The sequence below is a fragment of the Mustela lutreola genome, chromosome 18, assembly GCF_030435805.1.
Source record: "Mustela lutreola isolate mMusLut2 chromosome 18, mMusLut2.pri, whole genome shotgun sequence".
Taxonomy (NCBI): domain Eukaryota; kingdom Metazoa; phylum Chordata; class Mammalia; order Carnivora; family Mustelidae; genus Mustela; species Mustela lutreola.
Genome location: NC_081307.1, coordinates 12,298,559 through 12,313,026, shown reverse-complemented (window position 1 = coordinate 12,313,026; position 14,468 = coordinate 12,298,559). Strand labels below are relative to the sequence as shown.

General features: G+C 40.9%; 1 long non-coding RNA gene across 1 annotated transcript in view; it reads left to right on the top strand.

Annotated features, from left to right (window-relative positions):
• Positions 1-6,387: 6,387 nt before the first annotated feature.
• Positions 6,388-14,468, top strand: part of LOC131820542 (uncharacterized) — a 363,576-nt gene continuing 355,495 nt past the window's right edge. Inside the window, exon 1 of the long non-coding RNA XR_009349681.1 lies at positions 6,388-6,561. This is a non-coding gene — a long non-coding RNA (uncharacterized LOC131820542). The remainder of the gene's footprint in view (positions 6,562-14,468) is intronic.

Below are 14,468 nucleotides of genomic sequence, written 5' to 3'. Positions count from 1 at the left end.
TCCCCTTCTATTATTGTATTATTGTTGATGTGTTTCTTTGATTTTGTTATTAATTGGTTTATATAATTGGCTTCTCCCATGTTGGGGGCATAGATATATAAAATTGTTAGATCTTCTTGTTGGACAGATCCTTTGAGTATGATATAGTGTCCTTCCTCATCTCTTATTATAGTCTTTGGCTTAAAATATAATTGATCTGATATAAGGATTATCACTCCTGCTTTTTTCTGATGTCCATTAGCATGGTAAATTCTTTTCCACCCCTTCACTTTAAATCTGGAGGTGTCTTCGGGCTTAAAATGAGTTTCTTGTAGGCAACATATAGATGGGTTTTGTTTTTTTTATCCATTCTGATACCCTGTGTCTTTTGATTGACTACTAACATTCAGGGTAACTATTGAGAGATATGAATTTAGTGCCATTGTATTGCCTGTAAGGTGACTGTTACTGTATATTGTCTCTGTTCCTTTCTGATCTACCACTTGTAGGCTCTCTCTTAGAGGACCCCTTTCAATATTTCCTGTAGAGCTGGTTTTTTCAGTTTTTTTTTGTACTGGAAGCTTTTAATCTCTCCTTCTATTTTCAATGATAGCCTAGCTGGATATAGTATTCTTGGCTGCATGTTTTTCTCGTTTAGTGCTCTGAATATATCATGCTAGCTCTTTCTGGCCTGCCAGGTCTCTGTGGATAAGTCTGCTGCCAATCTAATATTTTTACCATTGTATGTTACAGCCTTCTTTTCCCGGGCTGTTTTCAGGATTTTCTCTTTGTTACTAAGACTTGTAAATTTTACTATTATGTGATGGGGTGTGGACCTATTATTGATTTTGAGGGAGGTTCTCTGCACCTCCTGGATTTTGATGCTTGTTCCCTTTGCCGTATTGGGGAAATTCTCTCCAATAATTCTCTCCAGTATACCTTCTGCTCCCCTCTCTCTTTCTTCTTCTTCTGGGATTCTTCTGGAATCCCAATTATTCTAATGTTGTTTCATCTTATGGTGTCACTTATCTCTCAAATTCTCCCCTCGTGTTCCAGTAGCTGTCCCTCTTTTGCTCAGCTTCTTTATTCTCTGTCATTTGGTCTTCTATATCGCTAATTCTTTCTTCCGCCTCCTTTATCCTAGCAGTGAGAGCCTTCATTTTTGATTGCACGTCATTAATAGCTTTTTTGATTTCAACTTGGTTAGATTTTAGTTCTTTTATTTCTCCAGAAAGGGCTTTTATATCTCCTGAGAGGGTTTCTCTAATATCTTTCATGCTTTTTTCAAGCCCGGCTCGAACCTTGAGAATCATCATTCTGAACTCTAGATCTGACATATTACCAATGTCTGTATTGTTTAGGTCCCTAGCCTTTGGTACTGCCTCTTGTTCTTTTTTTGTGGTGAATTTTTCTGCCTTATCATTTTGTCCAGATAAGAGTATATGAAGGAGCAAGTAAAATACTAAAAGGGTGGCAACAACCCCAGGAAAATATGCTTTAACCAAATCAGAAGAGATCCCAAATTGTGAGGGAGGAGAAAGGGGGTAAAAAGAGGTTCAGAAAGAAAAAAAAAAAAAAAGCAAAGACAAGAAACAATTAAAAAAAGAAAACGAATAAAGAAACAGTATAAAAAAGAAAAAATATGTTAGATAAACTAGTTAAAAAACATTAAAAAAGAAAAGTGTAAAAGTTAAAAAAAAATTTAGCAGAGGAAGAGAAAAAAAATTGAAAAAATTTAACTGCAAGACTAAAGAATCATGGGGAGAAAGCCATGAGTTCCGTGCTTTGCTTTCTCCTCCTCTGGAATTCCGTTGCTCTCCTTGATATTGAACCTGCACTCCTTGGTAGGTGAACTTGGTCCTGGCTGGATTTCTTGTTGATCTTATGGGGGAGGGGCCTGGCGTAGTGATTCTCAAGTGTCTTTGCCCCAGGTGGAATTGCACCGCCCTTACCAGGGGCCGGGCTGAGTAATCCGCTCGGGTTTGCTTTCGGTAGCTTTTGTTCCCTGAGCGCTTTCCGTAGAGTTCTGGAGGACGGGAATACAAATGGCGGCCTCCTGGTCTCCGGCCCGGAGGAGCCAAGAGCCCGGGGCCCCACTCCTCAGTGCGCCCTCAGAGAACAGCGCCCAGTCACTCCCATCTGCCTGACCTCCGGCCGCACTCCGAGCTCACTGAGGCTGGGACCGGCTCAAGGTAACCCTGAGCTGTGAGCTTACTGTTGGCTTTGTCTCTGTAGCTGGCTTCCCTGTTCTAATACCTATAAGCTCTGCGACACTCAGACACCCCCAATCCTTCTGTGACCCTGCGGGACCTGAGGCCATGCTGACCCCGTGTAGGCTTCACCCCTGTTTAGCCTCTGGAGCGATGTCCCTCAGTGGAACAGTTTTAAAAGTCCTGATTTTGTGCTCCGTTGCTCCACCGCTTGCCGGGAGCCGGCCCCTCCCCCCAGGGTCTATCTTCCCGTCGCTTTGGATTCACTTCTCCACCAGTCCTACCTTTCAGAAAGTGGTTGATTTTCTGTTTCTAGAATTGCTGTTCTTCTCTTCGATCTGCCGATGGATTTGCAGGTGTTTGCAATCTTTAGATAAGCTATCTAGCTGATCTCCTGCTAGCTGAAGTAGTCTCAGCCTGCTACTTCTCTGCCATCTTGACTCCTCCCAAGAAATAATTTTTTGTTTATTTATTCATTCGTTATATATTCTCTCCATTTAATTAAATAATTTTTCAAAAATTTTAAAAGATTTTTTTAAAAAAAGTGTTTATTTGACAGAGATCTCAAGCAGGCAGAGAGGCAGGTAGAGAGAGAGGAGGAAGTAGGCTCCTGCCGAGCAGAGAGCCCGATGCGGGACTTGATCCCAGGACCCCAAGACCATGTCCTGAGCCAAAGGCCGAGGCCTTAACCCACTGAGCCACCCAAGTGCCCCTAATTAGTTAATTAATTAATTTAATTAACATATGTATTATATGCTTCAGGGGTACAGGTCTGTGATTTATCAGGCTTACACAATTCACAGCACTCACCATAGCACATACCCTCCCCAGTGTCCATCACCCTGCCACCCTATCCCTCCCCACTGACCCCCAGCAACCCTTAGTTTGTTTTCTGAGATTAAGAGCTTCTTATGGTTTGTCTCCTTCCCTGGTCCAATCTTGTTTCATTTTTTCCCCCTCCCTTCCCCCACAATCCCCTGCTCTGCCTCTCAGATTCCTCATATCAGAGAGATCATATGATAATTGTCTTTCTCTGATTGACTTATTTAACTTAGCATAATACCCTCTAGTCCATTGATGTTGTTCCAAATGGAAAGATTTCAGGTTTTTTGATGGCTGCATAGTATTCCATTGTGGATAATATACACACACCACATCTTCTTTATCCATTCATCTGTTGATGTACATCTAGGTTCTTTCCATAGTTTGGCTATTGTAGATATTGCTTTTATAACATTCAGGTGGATGTGCCCCTTTGGATCACTACATTTGTATGTTAGGATAAATACCCTGTAGTGTGATTGCTGGGTAGCTCTATTTGCAACTTTTTGAGGAACTTCCATATTGTTTTCCAGAGTCCCTGCACCAGCTTGTATTCCCACCACCAACAGTGTAAGAGGGTTCCCCTTTTCCACATCCTTGCCAACATCTGTCATTACCTGACTGGTTAATTTTAGCCATTCTGACTGGTATAAGGTGGTATCTCACTGTGCTTTTGATTTGTATTTCCCTGATGCTGAGTGAGTAGAGCACTTTTTCATGTGTCTGTTGATATTCTCTTTGGAGAAATGTCTGTTTATGTCCTCTGCCCATTTCTTGATTGGATTCTTTGTTCTTTAGGTGTTGAGTTTGAGAATTTCTTTTTCTTTTCTTTCCTTTTTTTTTTTTTTTTAAAGATTTCATTTATCCATTTGAGAGAGAGGGAGAGAGTAAGAGAGAGTATGAGGGATTCAATCGTGGGACTCCAGGATGATGACCTGGCTGAAGGCAGTCACTTAAACAACTGAGCCACCCAGGTGCCCAAGAAGTTCTTTATAGATTTTGGATACTAGCCCTTTATCTGATATGTCATTTGCAAATATCTTCTCCCATTCTGTCAATTGTCTTTTGGTTTGTTGACTGTTTCCTTTGTGCAAAAGCTTTTGATCTTGATGAAGTCCCAGTAGTTCATTTTTGCCTTTGCTTCCCTTGCCTTTGGCGATGTTTCTAGGAAGAAGTTGCTGTGGCTGAGGTCAAAGAGGTTCCTGTGTTCTCCTCAAGGATTTTGATGGATTCCTGTGTCACATTGAGGTCTTCTTTAATCCATTTTGAGTCTGTTTTTGTGTGTGATCTAAGGAAATGGTCCAGTTTCATTCTTCTGCATGTGGCTGTCCAGTTTTCCCTACACCATTTGTTGAAGAGACTGTCATGTTTCCATTGGACATTCTTTCTTGCTTTGTCAAAGATTAGTTGACCATAGAGTTGAGGGTCCATTTCTGGGCTCTCTATTCTCTTCCACTGATACATGTGTCTTTTTTTGTGCCAGTACTATACTGTCTTGATGATTACAGCTTTGTAATAGAGCTTGAAGTCTGGAATTGTGATGCTGCCAACTTTGGTTTTCTTTTTCAACATTCCTTTGGCTATTTGGGATCTTTTCTGGTTCCCTATAAATTTTTGGTTTATTTGTTCCATTTCTTTGAAAAAAAAATGGATGGTATTTTGATAGGGATTGCATTAAATGCATAGATTGCTTTAGGTAGCATAGACATTTTCACAATATTTATTCTTTCAATCCATGAGCATGGAACAGTTTTCCATTTCTTTGTGTCTTCTCAATTTCTTTCATGAGTACTTTATAGTTTTCTGAGTACAGATTCTTTGCCTCTTTGGTTAGGTTTATTCCTAGGTATCTTATGGTTATGGGTGTAATTGTAAATGGTATTGACTCCTTAATTTCTCTTTCTTCTGTCTTGCTGTTGGTGTATAAAAATGCAACTGATTTCTGTGCATTGATTTTATATCCTGATACTTTACTGAACTGTATCAGTTCTAGCAGTTTTGGAGTGGAATCTCTAGGGTTTTCCACAGAAAGTATCATGTCATCTGACAGGAGTGAGAGTTTGACTTCTTCTTTGGTGGTTTGAATCCCTTTTATTTCTTTTTGTTGTCTGATTGCTGGGGGTAGTACTTCCAGGACTATGTTGAATAGCAGTGGTGATCGTGGACAGTTCTAACATGTTCCTGACCTTAGGGGAAAGCTCTCAATTTATCTCCATTGAGAATGATATTCACTGTGGGTTTTTCATAGATGGCTTTGATGATATTGAGGTATGTACCCTCTATCCCTACACTTTGAAGAGTTTGGATCAAGAAAGGATGCTATACTTTGTCAAATGCTTTTTCAGCATCTACTGAGAGTATTATATGATTCTTGTTCTTTCATTTATTTTGTTCAGATAGAATATATGAAGGAGCAAATAAAATACTAAAAGAGTGGCAAAGGGCCCAGGAAAATGCGCTTTAACCAAATCAGAAGAGACCCCAAATCATGGGGGGTGGGGTGAAGGGGATAAAAAGAAGTTCAGAAAAAAAACTTAAAAAAAAAAGAAAACAAATAAAAATATATAAAAAAGAAAAAATATATATTAGACTGGTGACTAGAACAGGGTCACCCACTTAATTTTGGGAGTATTTTGGTCTCTTAGAAGAAACTACTTCCCAAAATTTTAAAGAATGAAAAACATATATAAGGGTAAACACAATGAAGGGATGGGATATGCCTATAGAGATGAAAACAAAATTTTTTTTAATTTCTAAAAAAGGAGTTGATAAAATAAGTTGGTTGGGAGAATAAAGAAAAAGAAAGTGGAGAGATTTTGCTCGGGCTGGAGACTAGAACAAGCCTGGAGCTAGATTTAGGGTATATTTTGATCTATTAGAAGAAGTTGTACCCCAAATTTTTTAGAAGAATAAACCCTATGTGTATACAAAAAATAAAGTTAGATACAATTAAGGATAAAATATCACTATAATAATGAAGGTTCAAAAAAGATTTTTAAAAAAATGGAATGTATTGTTAAGATAACCTAGTTAAAAAACGTTAAAAGAGGAAAGGATAAAAGTTAAAAAAAATTTAGAAGAAGAAAAAAATTAAATTAAAAGAATTAAATTAAGTACATGGCTAAAGAATCATGGGGAGAAAGCCGTGAATTCCATGCTTTGCTTTCTCCTGCTCTGGAATTCTGCTGTTCTCCTTGGTAAGTGAACTTGGTCTTGGCTGAATTTCTTGTTGATCTTCTGGGGGAGGGGCCTGGTGTAGTGATTCTCAAGTGTCTTTGCTCCAGGCGGAATTGCACCGCCCTTACCAGGGGCCGGGCTAAGTAAACTGCTCGGGTTCACTTTTGGGGAGCTTTTGTTCCCTGAGCGCTTTCTGTAGAGTTCCAGAGGATGGGAATGAAAATGGCGATTGGCCTCCCAATCGCCAGCCCAGAGGAGCCGAGAGTTTGGGGCCCCACTCATCAGGGCACCCTCAGAGAAAAGCGTTGAATCACTGCCGTCTCCCTGGCCTCCAGTCTCGCTCCGGGCTCACCCAGCCTGTGACTGGTTCAAGGTAACCCCGAGCTGAGAGCTCACTCCTTGGCCCCGTCTCTGTAGCCAGCTTTCCTGCTCTAATACTTGTGAGCTCTGTGACACTCAGACACCCCCAATCCTTCTGTGACCCTGCAGGACCTGGGGCCACGCTGACCCCGTGTGGGCTTCACCCCAGTTTAGCTTCTGGAACGATGTCCCTCAGCAGAACAGACTTTTAAAAGTCCTGATTTTGTGCTCCGTTGCTCTGCCGCTGGCCGGGAGCCGGCCCCTCACCCCATGGTCTACCTTCCTGTCACTTTGGATTCACTTCTCTGCTGTCCTACCTTTCAGAAAGTGGTCGATTTTCTGTTTCTAGAATTGTTGCTCTTCTCTTCGGTCTCCTGTTGGATTTGTAGGTGTTTGCAATGGATTGATAATCTATCTAGCTGATCTCCTCCTACTTGATGTAGTCTCAACCTGCTACTTCTCTGCCATCTTGACTCCTCACTCTTGTTCTTTCATTTATTAATATATTGTATCACATTGATTGATTTGTGAATGATGAACCAGCCTTGTAGCCCAGGAATACATCCCTCGTGGTCATAGTAAATAATCTTTTTTTTTTTTTTTTTTTTTTTTTTTTAGAATTGTTGCTTTATTTAAAAGACTTTTAGTTTTGAAATGATTTTACATTGACAGAAGAGTTACAAAGATCGTACAGGCCGGCACCTGGCCTCCCCTGTTGTTGACGTTGTACATCACCATGGTACATTTGTCAACACTTACGAAATTAATGCTGGCCCACAGCTCTTAACTGACCTGCAGACTTTAGTCATATTTCACCAGTTTTTCCACTAACATCCTTTGTTATCCTTTGTTCCAGGATCAAATCCAAGATACCAAATTGAAATTAGCTCTCGTGTCTCCCTAGTCTAGTTTTTTTTTTTTTTTTTTTTGTAAATAATCTTTTTAATGGACTATTGGGTAATATTTTGGTGAGAATTTTTGCATCTGTGTTCATCAAGGATATTGGTCTGTAATTCTCCTTTTTGATGGGGTCTTTGTTTTGGGAACAAGGTGATGCTAGCCTCATGAAATAAGTTTGGAAGTTTTCCTTCCATTTCAATTTCTTGGAACAGTTTCAGGAGAATGGGTATTAATTCTTTAAATGTTTGGTAGAATTCCCCTGGGAAGCCATCTGGCCCCGGACTCCTGTTTCTTGGGAGATTTTTGATGACTGCTTCAATCTCCTTACTGGTTAGGCTTTTTATTTCTTCCTGGTTCAGTTTTGGTAGTTTATATGTCTCTAGGAATGCATTTCTTCCAATCCATTTCTTCCAGATTGTTGGATTTGCTGGTGTTGAGTTGGTCATAATATGTTCTTGTAATTGTTTGTATTTCCTTGGTGTTGGTTGTGATCTCTCTTCTTTCATTCATAATTTTATTAATTTGGGTCCTCTCTCTTTTCTTTCTGATAAGTCTGGCCAGGGGTTTATCAGTATTATTAATTCTTTCAAAGGAACAGCTCCTAATTTCATTGATTTGTTCTAGTGTTCTTTTGGTTTTTCTTTCATTGATTTCTGCTCTGATCTTTATGATTTCTCTTCTCCTGCTGGGTTTAGGCTTTCTCTGCTGTTCTTTCTCCAGCTTCTTTAGGTATAGGGTTAGGTTGTGTACTTGAGACCTTTCTTGTTTCTTGAGAAAGGCTTGTATTGCTATATACTTTCCTCTCAGGACTGCCTTTGCTGTGTCCCAAAGATTTTGAACAGTTGTGTTTTCATTTTCATGACTTTTTTCAATTCTTCTTTAATTTCCTGGTTGGCCCATTTATTCTTTAGTAGGATGCTCTTTAGTCTCCATGTATTTGAGTTCTTTCCAACTTCCTGTTGTCGTTGTGTTGTAGTTTCAAAGCATTGTGGTTTGAGAATATGCAGGGAATGATCCCAGTGTTTTGGTACTGGTTGAGATCTGATTTGTGACCCAGGATGTGATCTATTCTGGAGAATGTTCCATGTGCACTAGAGAAGAATGTATATTCTTTTGCTTTGGAATGGAATATTCTGAGTATATCTGTGATGTCCCTCTTGTCCAGTGTGTCATTTAAGGCCTTTATTTCCTTGTTGATCTTTTGCTTCAGGGAACCGTTCTTGTCAGTGAGGTTGGTGTTAAGGTCTCCTACTATTATTGTATTAGTGTTGATATGTTTCTTTGATTTTTTTATTAATTGGTTTATATAATTGGCTGCTCCCATGTTAGGGGTATAGATATTTAAAATTGTTAGATCTTCTTACTGGACAGACATTGTAAGTATGATATAGTGTCCTTTCTCATCTCTTATTACAGTGTTTGGCTTAAAATCTAATTTATCTGATATAAGGATTGTCATCCCAGCTTTCTTTTGATGTCCATTAGCATGGTCAGTGGTTTTCCACCCTTCCCTATAAATCTGGAAGTGTCTTTGGGTGTAAAATGAATTTCTTGCAGACAGCATATTGATGGGTCATCTTCTTCTTCTTTTTTTCCATTCTGATACCCTGTGTCTTTTGATTGGGGCATTTAGCCCATTTACATTCAGAGTGACTATTGAAAGATATCAATTTAGTGCCACTGTATTGCCTGGAAGGTTACTGTTACTGTATATTATCTCTGTTCCTTTCTGACCTGTTACTTTTAGGCTCTCTCTTTGCTTAGAGGATACCTTTCAGTATTTTCTATAGGGTTGGATTGGTGTTGGCAAATTCTTTTAGTTTCTGTTTGTCCTGGAAGCTTTTTTTTTTTTTTTTAAGATTTTATTTATTTATTTGATAGAGAACACAAGTAGGCAGAGAGGCAGGCAGAGAGAGAGAGAAGCAGGCTCTGCACTGAGCAGAGAGCCCGATGTGGGGCTCAATCCCAGGACCCTGGGATCATGACCTGGGCCGAAGGCAGAGGCTTTAACCCGCTGAGCCACCCAGGCGCCCCTGGAAGCTTTTTATCTCTTCTCCTATTTTCAATGACAGCCTGGCTGGATATAGTATTCTTGGCTGCATATTTTTGTCATTTTGTGCTCTGAATATATTATGCCAGTCCTTTCTGGCCTGCCAGTTCTCTGTGGATAGGTCTTCTGCCAGTCTGATATTTCTACCATTGTACTTAACAGACCTCTTCTCCAAGCAGCTTCTATGATCCTCTCTTTTTATTTGAGACTTGTCAGCTTTACTCTTAGATGATGGGGTATGGTCCTATTTTTATTGATTTTGAGGGGAGTTCTCTATTCTTCCTGGATTTTGATGCTTGTTCCCTTTGCCACATTAGGGAAACTCTCTGCCGTAATTTGCTCCAATATGCCCATCTCTCTCTCTCTTCTTCGTTTGGTATCCCAATTATTCTAATATTGTTTCATCTTATGGTATCACTTATCTCTCAAATTCTTCCCTTGTGGCCCAGTAGTTGTTTTTCACTCTTTTTCTCAGCTTCTTTATTCTCCATCATTTGGTTTTCTATATCACTATTCTCTCTTCTGCCTCATTTATCCTAGCAGTAAGAGTCTCCATTTTTTATTCCACCTCATTAATAGCTTTTTTGATTTTAACTTGGTTAGATTTTAGTCCTTTTATTTCTCCAGAAAAGGATTTTATTTATCCAGAAAGGGATTCTATAGTATCTTCTGTGCTATCTTCAAGCCCAGCTAGCATCTTGAAAATTTTCTTTCTGAACTCTAGTTCTGACATATTACTAATGTCCTTATTTATTAGGTCCCTAGCCATCGATACTGCCTCTTGTTCTTTTTTTTTTTTTTTAAAGTGAGTTTTTTTGCCTTGTCATTTTATCCAGATAAGAATAGACGAATAAGAGAACAAAATGCTAAAAGGGTAGCAGTGACCCCAGAAAAATATACACTAACCAAATCAGTAGAGACCTGAACATGGAGGGAGAGGAAAGGAGAAAAAAAAAAAAAAGACTGGTGAATAGAACAGAGGCACATACTTGATTTTGTGTGTATTTTGGTCTATTAGAAGAAATTTCCTCCCAAAATTTTAAAGAAAGAAAAATGTGTGTACACACACACACACACACACACACACAGGGTAAACATGATGAAGGGATGGAATATGATTGTAAAGATGAAAATTAAAAAAGATTCTAAAAAAGGAATTCATAAGATAAGAAGTTGGTTAAAAAGAGGGAAAAAAAGAGTAAAGAATGTGATCAGGTGGAGACTAGAACAAAGCTATGCACTAGATTTAGGGTGTATTTTGATGTTAGAAGAAACTGTATCCCCTAATTTCAAAGAATGAAAAACTTGTATGTATATAAAAAATAAGGTTAAATACAGTGAAGGAATAGAATATAGCAATGTAAACTTAAAAAGATTTTTGAAAAGGCATTATATATAAAATAATTTAAAAAGGTTAAATTAGCAAGGGGAATATTAAAAAAATAGAATAAGAAAAAATAAAATTAAAAACATTTAAATTTGAAAGATGAATGGAACATGGGGAAAATGCTATGAATTCTATGTGTTGCTTTCTCCTAGCTCTGGAGTTCCACAGTTCTCATTGATCAGTGAACTTGGTCTTGGCTGGATGTTCTTGCAGATCTTCTGGGGGAGGGGCCTGTTGCAGTGATTCTCAAATGTCTTTGCTTGAGGTGGAATTGCACCGCCCTTGCCAGGGGCCATCTAAGTAATCCGCTGGGTTTTGATCTTGAGAGCTGTTGTTCCTTGAATGGTTTCTGTACAACTTTGGAGGAGGAGAATGAAGATGGCGGCCTCCCAATCTCTGGACTCTAGGAGTGCAGAGCTCGGGGCCCCACTCCCTAGTGCACCCTCAGAGAAAAGCAGTCAATCACTCCAGTCTCCCTGGTCTCTGGCGGCACTTTGTGCTCACATGGCCTGTGACTGAGCATTTCTGTCTCTGGCACATGACCCTGTTTGGAGTCTCCAAACCCAGCAGATTCCTGCAGTGCTCCTGTGCTGCTCCTCCTGGAGGAGGAAGGTGAGTCTCCCTGGATCTGCCACTTGAGGGGTCCCTGCTCACAGAGCAGTGGTCCAACTGTGCCTCAGATCATGGTTTAAAGTAACCCTGAGCTGAGATCCCCCACCTCGGCTCTGTCTCTGCAGTGGCTTCCCTATCCCAATACCTGGGGGCTCTGTCACACTCATGCACTCTCAGTCTTTCTGTGACCCTGCAGTTCCTGAGACCACACTGTCCCCGCAAGGGCTCCAACCCCCCACTTAGCCTCTGGAGGAATGTTGCTCAGTGGAGCCAACTCCTAAAATTTCTGATTTTGTGCTCTGCTGCTCTATTGCTTCCTGGGAGCTGGCCTCTCTGGCCCGCACCCCCGACCCCGGGGCTCTGCCGTGGTCTCTCTTCTCATACGTCAGCTTGGATTCGCTTCTCTGCATGTCCTACCTTCCAGAAAGTGGTTGCTTTTCTGTTCCTAGGAACTGCTTTTCTTCTCTATCTCCTGTTGAATTTGTAGGTGTTCAGAATGGTTTGATAACTAGTTAACTCCTAGGACCCGATGATATTTAGGTCGGCTACTCCTCTACCATCTTGCTCCTCCCCTATATTTTAAAATCTTTATTGGTCACTTGTATTTCTCTTTTTGTGCATTGCTTGTGAGAAATTGATGTGGCATTCTGTAAAAGTGCAGACTTTCAACAGACAGTCCTGGCTCCAAATCAGTCTTTGTTTATCTGCTAATAGTGCCATCTTAAGCAAGTTACTTAACTACTCCAAGCCTCAGTTTTTCCCACCTGTCAAATGGGTATAACATTATTTACCTCTGAGTTTCTGAGTGAGTTAAAGGAGATAATTTAGAGAAAGCTCTTTGTGCCTGTCATGCAATAAAGTGTTTCCTAACTCTCAATTACCATTACTGAGATCTCTCGCTTATTCTTTTTGGTTTGCAAGAACTCATGAGCTTTTTAATTATGAAGGCTATTTATGCTTTGGCATATATGTTGCGAAACGGTTTGTGTGGGTCTGTCTTGAAAGGAGGGAAATGGGGAAGAAAACACATCTGTACAATGGTGTGCCTGGCAGGGTGTATGGGAGGAGTGGGGGAGGGGCGTCATGGGTGGGGGTGAGCAAGAATGCACCATCATCACTTAGCCCTTCTCCAGACAACTTGTTGGTCTTACTCAACCCTGCCTTACAGACCCTTTCATTAGTATGATATTAGCAGCTTTAAATTTTTGGTTTTGAAGGGAGAGGCGCCCTGACCTTGATGTCTCTGTCTTGGTCTTATCAGTCCACATGCCGGCTTTCTGGTTGAGCTTTCCATCTCTAACTGGTGCACATCCCCCTCTGAGGCCCCGTTGCTAGCTGAGTCCTTCTCTCCTTCCAGTGGGGCTGGGGCCAGTGTCGTAGAGGAGCCAGTTCCCTGCCCCCTCTCCTTGCTGAGACTTTTCCTGAGTCATCAGTTTTCTTCCTCTTCACTGATTGACTCTGGGGCCCAGCCACAGCCGCTGACAAAGGAGTGATTCGTTGATTCATGTTAACAACTATTAATAGGGCTCATTATTTCCCAGGAAACCGACAGGATGACGCTCCTGCCCGTCTTCAGTTTTCAGGGCACAATTGATTCCTCCTTACCACATTAAGTGGCAGCCGTTTAAATCATATTGATGTCTGCAGTTCAAAGTGATGCCTCTGATGTCTTGCGTGTTAACAAATTAAATACGGAAGCTGGAATCTGGGACATGCCATTTGCCTGTTTCCAGGCGCAGGGTGGAGCTCATTGCATGTTTTCTATTTTGAATACGTTTTCTATTTTGAGACATAAATGTGTGCGTGTAGCCTGTTTGTGTGTGTGGAGTTTCCACGGATCTGTGCCTTTGTGTCTGAGTTCTCTCTGGCTATGCAATTTTTTTTTTTTTAATCAGTTACTGAAAGTCTAAATTTCCCTCTTTTTCTTTATCGTTAATTTTTATTACACACCCCCAGTGCCTCAGTGGAATTAATCAAGAGCATTCTACAAGGTCTGGTAGTCTGGTCTCTTTCAGAAGGATGTTGAACTTGTTTTAAGTCTGTGTGTAGGGGGTGGTTGGAGTGGACAGTCAGATGATGAGAATAGGAAATTAAGATGGGTTTGGAAGGAGAAAACATAAGACTATAAAGATTAGTTACCTCCAAAAAGACACAAAAAGAGCATGGGCTAAGATGGAAGTCACCCAGTGGATGGGATCCCTGGGAGGCTTAGTTGAGTGTCTGTCTTTGGCTCAGGTCATGGTCCCAGGGTCCTGGGATCGAGTCCTGAGATGGGTTCCTTGCTCAGCAGGGAGCCTGCTTCTTTCTCTGACTGCTGCTCCCCCTGTGTGTGTTCTCTCTCTGACAAGTAAGTAAATAAATAAGAATCTTAACCAAAAAAAAAAAAAAAAAAAAAAAAAAAAAGGAAGAAAAATCACCCAGTGGATAGCAATCTCAGCCTGAAACGGTGGGACACTGAACTAGTGTGGTTTGCTAGTTTTGCTTCATTTCTTTTCTTTCTTTCTTTCTAGAACAAAACTAAAACAAATAAAACCATTGTTCTTTTATTTATTGTGGCCAGCACAAGGGGCAGTGCTGGTCCATCTTATTTCTCCTCACATGTGGTATTTCCTCAGGTTTCGGTCTGGGGTTTGAGCCACGTGACCTGGTCCAAAAGGTGGTGTGGATGGCGGTGGTCCAGTCCTGGGGCGGGGGTGGGGGCTACACATCTTTCTGTGTGTCTGCTGGGGGACACACATTCCTCTCCGGGCAACGTGTGTGTGTCTGCGTGGATGTGTTTCTGAATACGCGTGGCTCTGCCAGGAGTGACTGATTTGCCAAGTGCAGCCTAAAGCCACCGCGGGAGGGAACATGTAACCAGGGATGGATCCTTCACGGCTTCCCCAAGTGGACTGGGCTCTCGTGGAACTGCAAGAAAGAGCTTGTGTGGTGATCGCTTCCCTTGCATCCCCGAAGTGAGTTGGCAGCTTGG